Source organism: Scyliorhinus canicula, chromosome 2, assembly GCF_902713615.1.
Source record: "Scyliorhinus canicula chromosome 2, sScyCan1.1, whole genome shotgun sequence".
Lineage (NCBI taxonomy): Eukaryota > Metazoa > Chordata > Chondrichthyes > Carcharhiniformes > Scyliorhinidae > Scyliorhinus > Scyliorhinus canicula.
Genome location: NC_052147.1, coordinates 10,742,833 through 10,755,524, shown reverse-complemented (window position 1 = coordinate 10,755,524; position 12,692 = coordinate 10,742,833). Strand labels below are relative to the sequence as shown.

The window sequence follows — 12,692 nt, the reverse complement described above, 5'->3', positions numbered from 1 at the left end:
CAAGACAGTATGTCCAACCTTTCTCGTAAGACAATCGGCTCATTCCAGGTATCAATCTAGCAAGCCTCCTCTGAACTACCTCCAATGAATTTATATCCTTCTTTAAATAAGGAGACCAATACTGCACAGTGTTCGAGATACAGTCTCAACAAGCCCAGTATAACTGAAGCATAACATCCTTATTTTTGTGTTCAATTCCTCTGATAATAAAGGATAGCATTCCAATAGCCTTCTGGGTGCACCTGCATAGTAACGTTTTGTGACTCATACATGATAACACCTGGATCCCTCTGTACCTCAACATTCTGCAGTTGTTCTCCATTGGTCACCTGAGGAAGGAGCAGTGCTCCGAAAGCTCGTGTTTGAAACAAACCTGTTGGACTTTAACCTGGTGTTAAGACTTCTTACTGTGCTCACCCCAGTCCAACGCCGGCATCTGCAATCATGTTCTCTATTCAAGTCACTTTTTTTTTATTCTTCCTGCCAAAGTGAACAAAGCAGCAAATGCTTCAGCTTTATCTTTTGCACTGATGTGCTGGGCTCTCCCAGCATTGAGGATGAGAATATTTGTGGAGCCTCCTCCTCCAATGAGTTGTTGAATTGTCCATCCCCTTCACAGCTGGATGTGGCAGGACTGCAGAGCTAAGATCTGATCCATTGGCTGTGGAATCACTTCGCTCTGCCTATCACTTGCTTCTCATGTTATTTGGCATGTTAGTGCTGTGTTGTAGCTTCACCAGGTTGACACCTCATTTTTAGGTATGCCTGGTATTGCTCCTCGTTTACCATCCAGAACTCTTCATTGAACCAGAGTTACCCCCGGCTTGGTTTTAATGGTAAAGTGAAGGATATGGCAGGCTATGAGGTTAGATTGCAGTGCAATTGGGCAGCATGGTGGCGTAGTGTATAGCACTGGGACTACGACGCTGAGGATTTTTTTTTTTTTTAATTTTTAAAGATTGGAGTACAATTCTGCTGCTGATGATGACCCACAGCATCTCCTGGTTGCCCAGTCTTCAGTTTAGCACTTTGGTAGTGCCACACAACATGAGGGAGGGAATCTTTAATGTGATGACAAGACTGTCTCCACAAGGGCAGCACAGTGATCGCTCCTACTGAAACTGTCATGGACAGATGTATCTGTGGCAGGCAGGTTGATTAGAGAGAGGTCAAATATGTTTTCCCCTCATCACCTGCTACATACATATTCTAGCAGCCTGATCATCTATCAGTTTGGTCAGCATTGGTGCTACCGAGTCACTCTTGGTGATGGACGTTGAAGTCCCCCAGCCAGCGTATATTCTGTGCCAGCCACCCTCAGGGCTTCCTCCAAGTGATACTCAACATAGAGTATTGATCAACAACTGAAGAGGGGGTATGTGGCAATCAGGAGGCCGCCTTGCCTACATTTAACCTGAAGCCATGAGACTTCACAAAGTCTGGAGTCGGTGTTGAGGACTCTCAAGGCAAACCCCTCCTGATTGTATTGCGCTATGCTGGGATGGTGATGGTGGTGTCTGGCACATTGTAAAGTATGAATCCATGAGTATGCCCATGTCAGGCTGTTGCCTAGCTAATCTGTGAGACAGCTCTTGTAACTTTGGCACAAGCTGCCAGATGGTAGACAGGAGGACTCTACAGGGTTAACTGGGTTGAGTTTGCTGTTGTCATTTCAGGTACCTACGTCGATACTGGGTGGTCCATCTTGTATCCTTCCTTTGAGACTCCAGCAGTTTGATACAACCGAGTGGTTTGTGAAGCCATTTCAGGTGGCAGTTAAAAGTCAACCACACTACCGTGGATCTGGAGTCACACGTAGGTCAGCTGGGTAAGGACAGCAGATTTCCTTCCCTAAATACATTAGTGAACCAAATAGGTTTTAAAACAATCGACAATGATTTCATGGTCATCATTAGACTTTTTATTCAAGATTTTTTTCATTGCATTCAAATTACACCACCTCTTGTGGTGGGACAAGTCCCCAGAGTATTACACCGGGTCTCTGGATTACTCCACTACCGCTAATACGCCACCAATAAGAGCTGGCTGAGTGATCAGGACCATGCTTTGCTATGCAGAGGTATTCGGGGCTCACCCCACACCTATCCTCTTCATCACTCTTAAAAATATCGCGGCCGAGAATATCTTAGTTTCCAGACAAACATCAAGTCAAGCCAAACTGTGATCAAGGCTACAACATATCCATAATTTCTGAATTGATGCAAATTTTGCTCTAATGTTTTATATAGTGCTACTGGCTGGGTGGGTAGCACTCTTGCCTAAGTTACAAGTAAGAAGTCTTACAACACCAGGTTAAAGTCCAACATATTCGTTGTTGGACGTCAGGTGAGGAGCAGTGCTCTGAAAGCTAGTTTTTGAAACAAACATGTTGGACTGTAGCCTGGTGTTGTAAGACTTCTTACTGTGCTCACCCCAGTCCAACGGCGGCATCTCCACATCATGGTTAAGTTACAAGGTTCTAGGTTCAAATTCCACTCCAGGGCCTGAGCACAATAATCAAGCCCGTCACTCCAGTGCAGTATTGAAGAAGTGCTGCACCATCAGAGGTGTAATGTCTCAGATGAGACAATAAATGGAGGCTGCATCTCCAAAACAGATTATCTGGTCTTTAGCAGCAGTTTGGGGAAATTCGCTGAGTGCAAATTAGCTGCTGCACTTCCTACACTTCAAAAAGTCCTTCACTGAGATAGCTGTGGCTGTAAAAAGCTCCATATCAATTAGAGTCTTCCCTTCTTTCATCAACATTTTAATTTAGGGGCAGGTTTACAAAGCAGAGATGGGAGGAGTGTATGTCACAGTAATTGAATTTAAAAAAAGATTTATAACACCATTCAGAACTGCAGGATGTCCTGAAGTGCTTTACAGCCAATAAGTACTTTTTTGAAGTTGAGATACATTACAAAGTAGGAAACACATCAATTAATAATCACATGGAAAATCCCAATCTGATGATGTCCCAAAAATGCATTTTTTGTGATGTTGATTGCAGGTTAGACATTGGCCTGCCACCAGGGACAACTCCCCTGCTCTTCTTCGAAATAGTGCCAGAGGATCTTTTACATGACCCCAAGAAGCAAAAGGGGGCAAACAGTTTAAAATCTTGATCATTCCACCCAGGAAAGCAGGCAAGGCCTCAGTTTAATGTCTCATTCAAATGACAACACACCACTCCCTCAGCACCTGCATTTGGGAGGTGCTGAGAATCATTACACCACAGACCATTCAGCCCACCATGTCTGTGCCAGCCCTCTGAATAAAAAAATGCAGCCAGTGCCATTTCCCTACCTTCTCCCCACATTCCTCCTTTGCAGGTAACAATCCAATCCCCTCCGAAACACCTCAGTTGAACCTCACCTCCACCACACTTCTCTGGCAACGGATTCCAGATCTTCAAAACTCAGAATCACACAAAAATAACAGTGCAGATAAATACAGCCTTTCAGCCCATTGAATCTGCACCCACACATGCGCCTCGGTTTCCCCTCATGTCTCCACAGCCTCTTTTGCCAATGGACTGGACTAGGGTGGGCACAGTAAGAAGTCTTACAACACCAGGTTGAAATCCAACAGGTTTGTTTGGAATCACTAGCTTTCGGAGCACTGCTCCTTCCTCAGGTCAGTTTCTAAAGACAAGCAGAAACAGGAGGGGAAGCTGCTTTCCACTCACTCACTCAGGTGACTGCTCCAGGCCGGGCTCTGCCCTGACAGGGGATGGGAACACCCAGACCCTCTTATTTATTGACATTAACTGTCGGAGGGGCGTTCGTTGGAGGAACCGTTACCTTTAACTCGCCGCAAGGAGCCATCCCGCCCGCGCTAGGCTGAGCGGCCCGTCCTCGGCCACCAGCATCCTGGGCCGACCGGCCGCCCTCACCGCCGCCAGGGGATGAAAGCGTCTATGGCAACTTGAAATGTCCGCCTTCGGGCCGGCCGGGGACCCGCCGCGCGGCCCGCTGGGAGGTGTAGTCCCCGCGGCCGCGGCCCAGGGAGCGGGAGGGGGAGGAGAGACTACAAATCCCAGAGGGCACCGCGGGCCGGCCGGCAGGTGTCCCGCTTCAGTGCCTGCTCGGAAATTGCGCCAAACGTCCCGCCTCCTGCCCCTCTCCCCCACCCAGAGAGAGAGAGGCGCCAGAGTGCAGCTCTAGAGCGCTAACTCTGCCTCACTCCTTCAGCTGGCAAGCTGCACACCACACAACTTTCATTCTTCATAATTGTTCACTTAAAATTTCTTCTGTGACAATGTTCTTTTAAAAAATATTGCCCCTAGCCCATCCAACTTAAACTTTCATAACAAATTTAATCAACCCTATTTTAGCCACAACATCAGTTGAAAATGAAAATCGCTTATTATCACAAGTAGGCTTCAATGAAGTTACTGTGAAAAGCCCCTAGTCACCACATTCCGGCACCTGTTTGGGGAGGCTGGTACGGGAATTGAACCCTGCTGCTGGGCTGCCTTGGTCTGCTTTAAAAGCCAGCTATTTAGCCCAGTGTTTCGCCCAATTTCAAGTTGAAACAACAAATTTCGTCTTTATGCACAAATTTTAATGAACACACTTTGAGCCACCAAATCAGTTTCGCCCAATTTCAAGTTTAAATTGAACAGCTTCAGGGTCCCGGGTCCGATTCCCAGCTTGGGTCACCGTCTGTGCGGAGTCTGCACTTTCTCGCCGCGTCTGCGTGGGTTTCCTCCAGGTGCTCCAGTTTCCTCCCACAGTCCAAAGATGCGCAGGTTAGGTGGATTGGCCATGTTAAATTGTCCCTTAGTGTAGAAAAAGGTTAGGTGGGGTTACGGGTGTGGTGATATGCATCACTGTAGATACACAAGGGGTTAATTTAAGTACATTTAAAGTAGCTAGACACTAGAGGGCGCACTAGAGACATGACACACAGACACTCAACCAATAGGTCAGTAAGATAGGACACGACCAATGGGCATTCACGATACACACAGAGGTGACACTACCACAGGGGGCATTACACCAACCCATATATTTTTTTTAAATTTAGAGTACCCAATTAATTTTTTCCAATTAAGGGGCAATTTAGCGTGGCCAATCCACCTACTCTGCACATCTTTGGGTTGTGGGGGCGAAACCCATGCAAACATGGGGAGAATGTGCAAACTCCACACAGACAGTGACCCAGAGCCGGGATCGAACCTGGGACCTCGGCGCCGTGAGGCAACAGGGCTAACCCACTGCGCCACCGTGCTGCCCCCACCAACCCATATATAAAGGACACAGCACACATGATCTTCCTCTTTCCAGTGGAGACACTCAGTGAGCACAGACACAGGGTTGATTCAATATCACACCCACCATGTGGATTGTAGCAGACTGGTTCGTCAGTCTTAGTAGCTATAGAAGGATTAACAGTAGTGGCGAATCCGAGTAGGAGAATTGTAAATAGTTTGATAAACGTGTTGAAGTTATCTCCACGTCTGAACCTTCCTTTGTCAGAGTGAACATCAAGGAAGCAGCTTATGCTACGCCAAAAGCATAACAATACATGGTACCAGTTGAGTTTCTGTGTGTCATGTCTCTGGTGCTCCCTCTAGTGTCTAGCTAGTCTACGTGTACTTACATTAACCCCTTGTGTATCTACAGTGATGCATATCACCACAACGGGGATAGGGTGGAGGTGTGGGCTTAAGTAGGATGGTCTTTACAAGGGCCGGTGCAGACTCAATGGGTTGAATGGCCTCCTTCTGCACTGTAAATTCTATGATTAAACAACAAATTTAGGTTTTATGCAGAAATTATAATGAGCACACTTTGAGCCACAAAATTAGTTTCGCCCAATTTCAAGTTTAAACAACAATTCTAGTTTTTATGCACGATGCACAATTTTTAAATAACACGTTTAAATTTAGATTTTTAAAAAATCTGCGCATTGTCTTTAAACGACAAATTTAGTTTTTACGTATCGTAAAGTCACACAATTGTTATGGTACGGAAAGAGGCCGTTTGGCCCATCGTGTCTACGCCAGCTCTCCAAGCGAGCACCGTGACTTAGGGCCTTTTCCTCGTACCCCTGCACATTGGTTCTAGTCAATATCTAATGCCCTGTTGAATGTCTCAATTGGAACTACCTCCACCACACTTCCAGGCATTGCATTCCAGACCCCAAATCGTTTCTCATTATCATATTTGCTTCTTTTGCAAATCACTTTAAATCTGTGCGCTCTCGTTCTTGATTCTTTTACGAGCAGGAACAGTTTCTCCCTGTCTACTCTGTACAACCCTTTTTTGAACATCTCTATCAAATCTCCCCTTAGTCTTCTTCGCTCTGAGGAAAACAATCCCAACCTCTCCAATCCACCCCCATAACTAAAGTTTCTCATCCCTGGAACCATTCTTGTAACCCTCTTCCTCACTCTCTCCAGTGCGTTCACATACTTCCTATAGTGTGGCTCCCAGAACTGTACACAGTATTCCAGCTGAGGTCTAACTAATGTCTTATATAAATTCAGCATAACCACCTTGCTCTTGTACTCTGTGGTCCTATTAATAAAGCCAAGAAAGCTATAGGCTTTATTAATTGCTCTCCACCTGTCCTGCCACCTTTAATGACTTATGTGCATACATACCCAGGTCCCTCTGCTCCTGCACACCCTTAAGAATTTTATCCTTTATTTCATATTGTCTCTCCATGTTCTTCCTACCAAAATGCATTACATTACACATCTCCGCAATGAACTTCATCCGCCACCTAACTGCCCACTCCATCAACTTGTCTCTGTCCTTTTAAAGTTCTATATTGTCCTCTTCACAGTTTACAATTTTTCCAAGCTTTGTCTCATGTGCATTCTTCAAAATTCTCCCCTGCGCACCCAGATCTGGATCTTTAATATATATCAGGAGAAGCAAGGATCCTAATACGGATCCCTGGGGAACACCACTACAAACCTTCCTCCAGTCCAAAATGTACCTGTTGACCATTACTCTCTATTTCCTATTATTCAGCCAATTTTGTATCCACATTGCTGCCGTCTGTTTTATTCCATGTGCTACAACTTTTCTTACAGGTCTGTTGTGCGGTATTGTATCGAATGCCTTCTGAAAGTCCATGTACACCACATCAACAGCATTACCCTCATCGACCCTTTCTGTTACCCCTTCAAAAAACTCCAGTTAGTTAAACGTAATTTCCTCTTTAGAAATCCATGCTGGCTCTTCCTAATCAACCCATAATTTTCCATGTGAATACCAATTCTATCCTGAATAATTGTGTTGAGAAGCTTACCCACAACCAATGTTAAACTGTCTGGCCTGTAATTGCTGGGGCTAGCTTTACAATCTTTTTTGAACAATGGTGTAACATTTGCAATTCTCCAGTCCTCTGGCACATCCCCTGAGTTCAGAGAAGACTGGACGATTATGCCCAGCGCCCCTGCAATTTCCACTCTCGCTTCCTCCAATGTCCTTAGATGCATCTCATTCGGTCCCGGTGCATTGTCGACTTTCAGTACTGACAGTCTATTCAACACTTCATCCTTATCAAGTTTGAACCCTTCTGGGGACAAAGTTTCCTCATCTGTTTTCCATAGTCTGGTACAGCATCTGCCTCCTTGGTAAAGACGGGTGTTGATCATAGAATTTATCGTAGAATTTACAGTGCAGAAAGAGGCCATTCGGCCCATTGAATCTGCACCGGCTCTTGGAAAGAGCACCCTACCCAAGGTCAACACCTCCACCCTATCCCCATAACCCAGTAACCCCACCCAACACTAAGGGCAATTTTGGACACTAAGGCAAATTTATCATGGTCAATCCACCTGACCTGCACATCTTTAGACTGTGGGACGAAACCGGAGCACCCGGAGGAAACCCACGCATACACGGGGAGGATGTGCAGACTCCGCACAGACAGTGATCCAAGCCAGAATCGAACCTAGGACCCTGAAGCTGTGAAGCAATTGTGCTATCCAAAATGCTCTCGTGCTGCCCAGAGAGAGAGAGAGAGAGCGGGTGCAAAGTATTCACTTAATATCTCAGCCATGGCCCCAGACTCTAAGGGCGCGATTCTCCCGACTTACGAAAAATCGGAGAATAGCGGGCGGTGTAAATTTTTACGGACACGCTGGTCCAACGCCCTCCCACTATTCAACCCCCCCCCCCCCCACGCCCGCCACCCGACACGAATCGCTGCCCGCCATTTTTTTACGGCGAGCAGCAATTCTCTCCTGGCCGATGGGCCGATTTCCAAGGCATTTACGGCCGTTTTTACAAGCATAAAACACACCTGCTCTGACCGTTCGTAAAAACGGCCGTAAAGTCCCGTTCTCGGGAACCATGGCACCGATTGGCACGGCCGTGCCAAGGGTGCCATGGGCCCGCGATCGGTGGGCACCGATCGCAGGCAGCGGGTACTTACCCCGCGCACTCTTTCTCCCTCCGCCGCCCCGCTGTATCCATTCGCGGGGCTTCTGCGGGGCATAACGGCCCGCGCATGCGCGGGTTTCACGCACAAGTGCGATGACGTCATCCGCGCATACGCGGGTTGGAGTCGTCCAATCCGCGCATGCGCGGCTGACGTCATCTGACGCATCAGCCGTCGCTAACTCTGGCTAGCGGGCTTAACGAAATTCGCTAGTTCACGGCCGCGCGATACTAGCCCTGACCGGGGAGCTGAATCGGTTCCCGGTCGGGGGGGCGGAGGCTGGCGTCAAACGCGCCCGTTTTTGACGCCAGCTTCCCGAGTTTTCGTAACTCGGGAGAATCGCGCCCTAAGTGTCCTCCCCAGGGCCCAGCCTGGGAAAACCTTACAGAGATCCTGGGCTGCCCAAATATCAGGGTGCCCATCTCGATCTCAGCAGTTAATTGCAAAGCACTATGTTTGGCACCAGCTTGCTTGCGGGAGTTTCTGGAAAATGTATCAGTCTGTCTTTGAGTTCCACTCCAGATTTCTTGTCAGGGTTTACTCTATTAGCCTTCAACTCTCCCGAGATAGCCGCAAAACAGCCAAGCTATTCGCCCGTAGCTGGGAGTTTTGTTCATGGGCGCCAGGGTGTGACCATGAGCTGGTGGGTCTGCACATTACATGTCTGAGTTCAAACCCTCACCAGGTTCCTCTGAAGCTTTAGCCTGGGGCCGTGAAGGACCCAGTTTCGAAATGTCATCACAAAGAGCAGCAGCTAAGGACGTCCCACTGGGAGAGGCTGTGTATATGAGAGGGCGAGACTTACACATTTGGCTCACTTTATTGAATTGCTGCTAGCCAGCGATGTGCACTGAAAATGAGAAATAAACTAGCACGCAGAAACAGAAAGCATGCTGACAGATTATTATCAATGGCCTATTAAGAGGCAGTGTATTTAGATTCACACAAATGGCTAACAATTTTCTGAATTAAGATGTTTTTTGAGTATCTGTGAAAATTTCTAAATTAATCAGTATTAGTGCAATTATCAAAGGATCCTCGTGATCTGATGCTCGATCAATGACTCCAGAAGAGAGATTGGACAACAATTGAAGGCTTTATTGTACTAGATGTTTCCCCCAGCAGCGCAAGTACAGAATCCAGCTGCTGGGGAGACACAGGGCACGATTCTCCGCTCCCCACGCCGCGTGGGAGAATCGCGGGAGGGCCCCCCGACTAATTTCATGACCCCCTGGCGCCCCCCGCGATTCTCCCATCCCCCGCTCGGAAGAATCGGCGCTCGCCGTTTTTCACGGCGACCGGCAATTCTCCGACCCGGATGGGCCGAGCGGCCTGCCGTTCGCAACCGGTTCACGATGGCGGCAACCATACCTGGTCGCCGCCGTCGTGAAAACTCCGTGAGATGCCCATTTGGGGCTTTCAGGGGGCCTGGTGGGGAATGAGCACCACGACTGTGCTCGGGAGGGGACAGGCCCACGATCGGTGCCCACCGATCGTCGGGCCGGCGTCTCAATCGGACGCACTATTTCCCCTCCGCCGCCCCGCAAGATCAAGCCGCCATGTCTTGCGGGGCGGATGAGGGGAAAGACAGCCACCGTGCATGCGCGGGTTCGAGCTGTCAGCCGTCGTGACGTCAGCCGCGCATGCGTGGGTTGGAGCCGGCCAACCTGCGCATGCGCGGCTGACGTCACATAGGCGCCGCCGTCGCGTCACTCTCGGCGCGTCGCCCGCCGGCCGAGAGTTACAGAGCACCGCTCCTAGCCCCACCGGGAGGGGAGAATAGGGGGCAAGGAGCGGCCTCCGAGGCCGTCGTGAAACTCGGCCGAGTTCACAACGGCCCTCCCGATTTTTTCCGGGAGCGGAGAATCGCGCCCACAGGCTCTTATAATCTGTCTTACTGGGCGGAACCAGCAGGCAGGCTTCACTAATGATACAGCAGTCTCAGGTACCTCCCATACCAATGGTCTTACAGCATTGTCCAGGGTACCGTAATACCCCTAATACCGACTGCCACATGATCCAAATCACATAACAACCGATATTTACGTAGCACCCTTAATGTATCAAAATGGCCCAAAGTGCTTTGCAGGCGCATTATCATGCAAAGTTTAGCACAAGCCACATAAGGAGGTATTTGGGAAGATGACCAACAACTCAGTCAAAGAGGTAGCTTTTAAGGTGTGTCCTAAAGGAGGAAAGGAAAGTAGAGGCGGCGTGGTGCAGGGAGGGAATTCCAGAACCTTGGGCCGAGACAGCTGCCAATGGTGAGCTAATTAAAATTGCCAGTGTTCAAGAGGGTGGAATGAGAAAAACGTGGATATCTTGGAGGGTTGTTGGGCTGGAGGAGATTACAGAGCTAGAGGCCATGGAGGGATTTGAAAACAAGACTGGGAATTTTAAAATCAAAGCAAAGACAAAAGTATACTTAAATTATTAAATGTGGAAAACCAACCCAATAAAACAGCAAACTGGAACAAAGCCGTGCGATACAAATTAAAAAATTTGCAAGCATCAGACCAAGTTCCTTCATACATTTTGAAATGGTTATCAATAATTTACCGATAAAGGCATCTGCAAGAATTTAATATTATTTCAGATTCTGCTCATTAATTATAATTACCCTCTGTTAATTTAATCAAATTGCTGTTGAATTTGTCTGTTCTTAAATTTATCATAGGCGATATAGGCCAGAAACTTCTGCAAAGCTGGAACTGCATAGGAGATGGGGGTAAATAGGCAAGTTGCCCACCTTTCCCAATTTTTTGACATGGGTTTTATTTCCTCTCGCCCAAGTATCAGAATTTCCTGGCAGCCCAGACCACATGGCTACAGGAATCTGCTCAGCTGGGTTGGTACCAATGCAATTGTTCCGATGTCACCCCATTCCTCCACTCACCCAATTCTTTACACATGGCAGAGCCCGATCCCCAATGGGATGTATTTTGTAATCTGCATCTGGTGTAAAATGTAAATCTAAGAATCTTCTAGCGTATATCCTGTTTACAACCACAACCACTTTTATTTATATGTTACGGTACGGCACGGTGGTTAGCACTGTTGCTTCACAGCTCCAGGGTGCCAGGTTCAATTCCCGGCTTGGGTCACTGTCTGTGCAGAGTCTGCACGTTCTCCCTGTGTCTGCGTGGGTTTCCTCTGGGTGCTCCGGTTTCCTCCCACAAGTCCCAAAAGACGTGCTGTTAGGTCATTTGGACATTCCCTGTGTGTACCTGAACAGGCGCCGGAATGTGGCGACTAGGGGCTTTTCACAGTAACTTCATTGCAGAGTTAATGTAAGCCTACTTGTGACAATAAAGATTATTATTATTGTTATTACGTATAGTCTCTTTAATATAATGACATTCCCAGATGATTCACAGGAGCATTATGAAACAAATAGACACATAAGGAGATATTAGATCAAGTGACCAAAAGCTTGATCAAAGAGTTAGATTGTAAGGAGTGTCTTAAAGGAGCAAAGTGAAGCAGAGAGACAGAGAGATGAGGGAGGAATGCCAGAATTTGGGGCTGGGCCATGGCCACTAATCTTGGAGTAATAATAATTACATACAAACAGTCACTTGAATATTGTTGAAACGAGAGACAGGCTGTTGAAGCATTGCATCTTGCACTCATCAGAACAAATTCAAGAATGCCAAATTTCAAATGCAAATCGTCTTGCATTTGGCCTGATGAGTGCGAGACACAAAACTTCGGCAGTAAGTTTCTCTTTTCACCAATACTGTAACTTGTCTGTGCTGTATTATCTGATTTATTACCCAATTCTCACTTTAGGTGAGTGACTCATTTGTCACATTGTTTATCATTTTCAGGTCATTGAGGCCTTAAAAAAGGAGATGGTGAAAATAAACCTTTACATGGAAACAAACATGACTTGCAGGGCAAAACCTGCAATCAGCACAGTAGGTGAAGGCAGTAAATTATCGCAATGCTGTTTTCCAGTTTGAATTGGTCTTTGAAAAAAAAGCCCTTTAAGAATGCAAGTAGTGAATAAATAAAATCAGTGAACAAATTCATTAAGTATAAGAAAAGTTTCCAAGATAAAAACAGTACACCATGTTCAATGCTGTGTATATATATCCCCCTTGTGATTTTGTAGCGACGAGATCGAGCACCAGAACAATGAAATAATTAAACTTGTACATCCTGGGTTACAGGCTCAGCTTCAGGAAAATGACCACAACCCTGGAAAGGGTAGAGCGGGGGTTTTACAGGGTGTAACCAGGGATGAGAGGCAGGAAATTGAAACATAATTGAAAGATTTTAAT

General features: G+C 47.1%; 1 protein-coding gene across 3 annotated transcripts in view; it reads right to left on the bottom strand.

Annotated features, from left to right (window-relative positions):
- LOC119950823 (centrosomal protein of 128 kDa-like) overlaps nt 1-3,971 on the bottom strand; it is a 410,606-nt gene extending 406,635 nt beyond the window's left edge. For all 3 annotated transcript variants that reach the window (XM_038773666.1, XM_038773649.1, XM_038773659.1), the window contains exon 1: nt 3,804-3,971. The gene's annotated coding sequence lies outside the window, so the exon portion shown is untranslated. The remainder of the gene's footprint in view (nt 1-3,803) is intronic.
- Nucleotides 3,972-12,692: the final 8,721 nt, after the last annotated feature.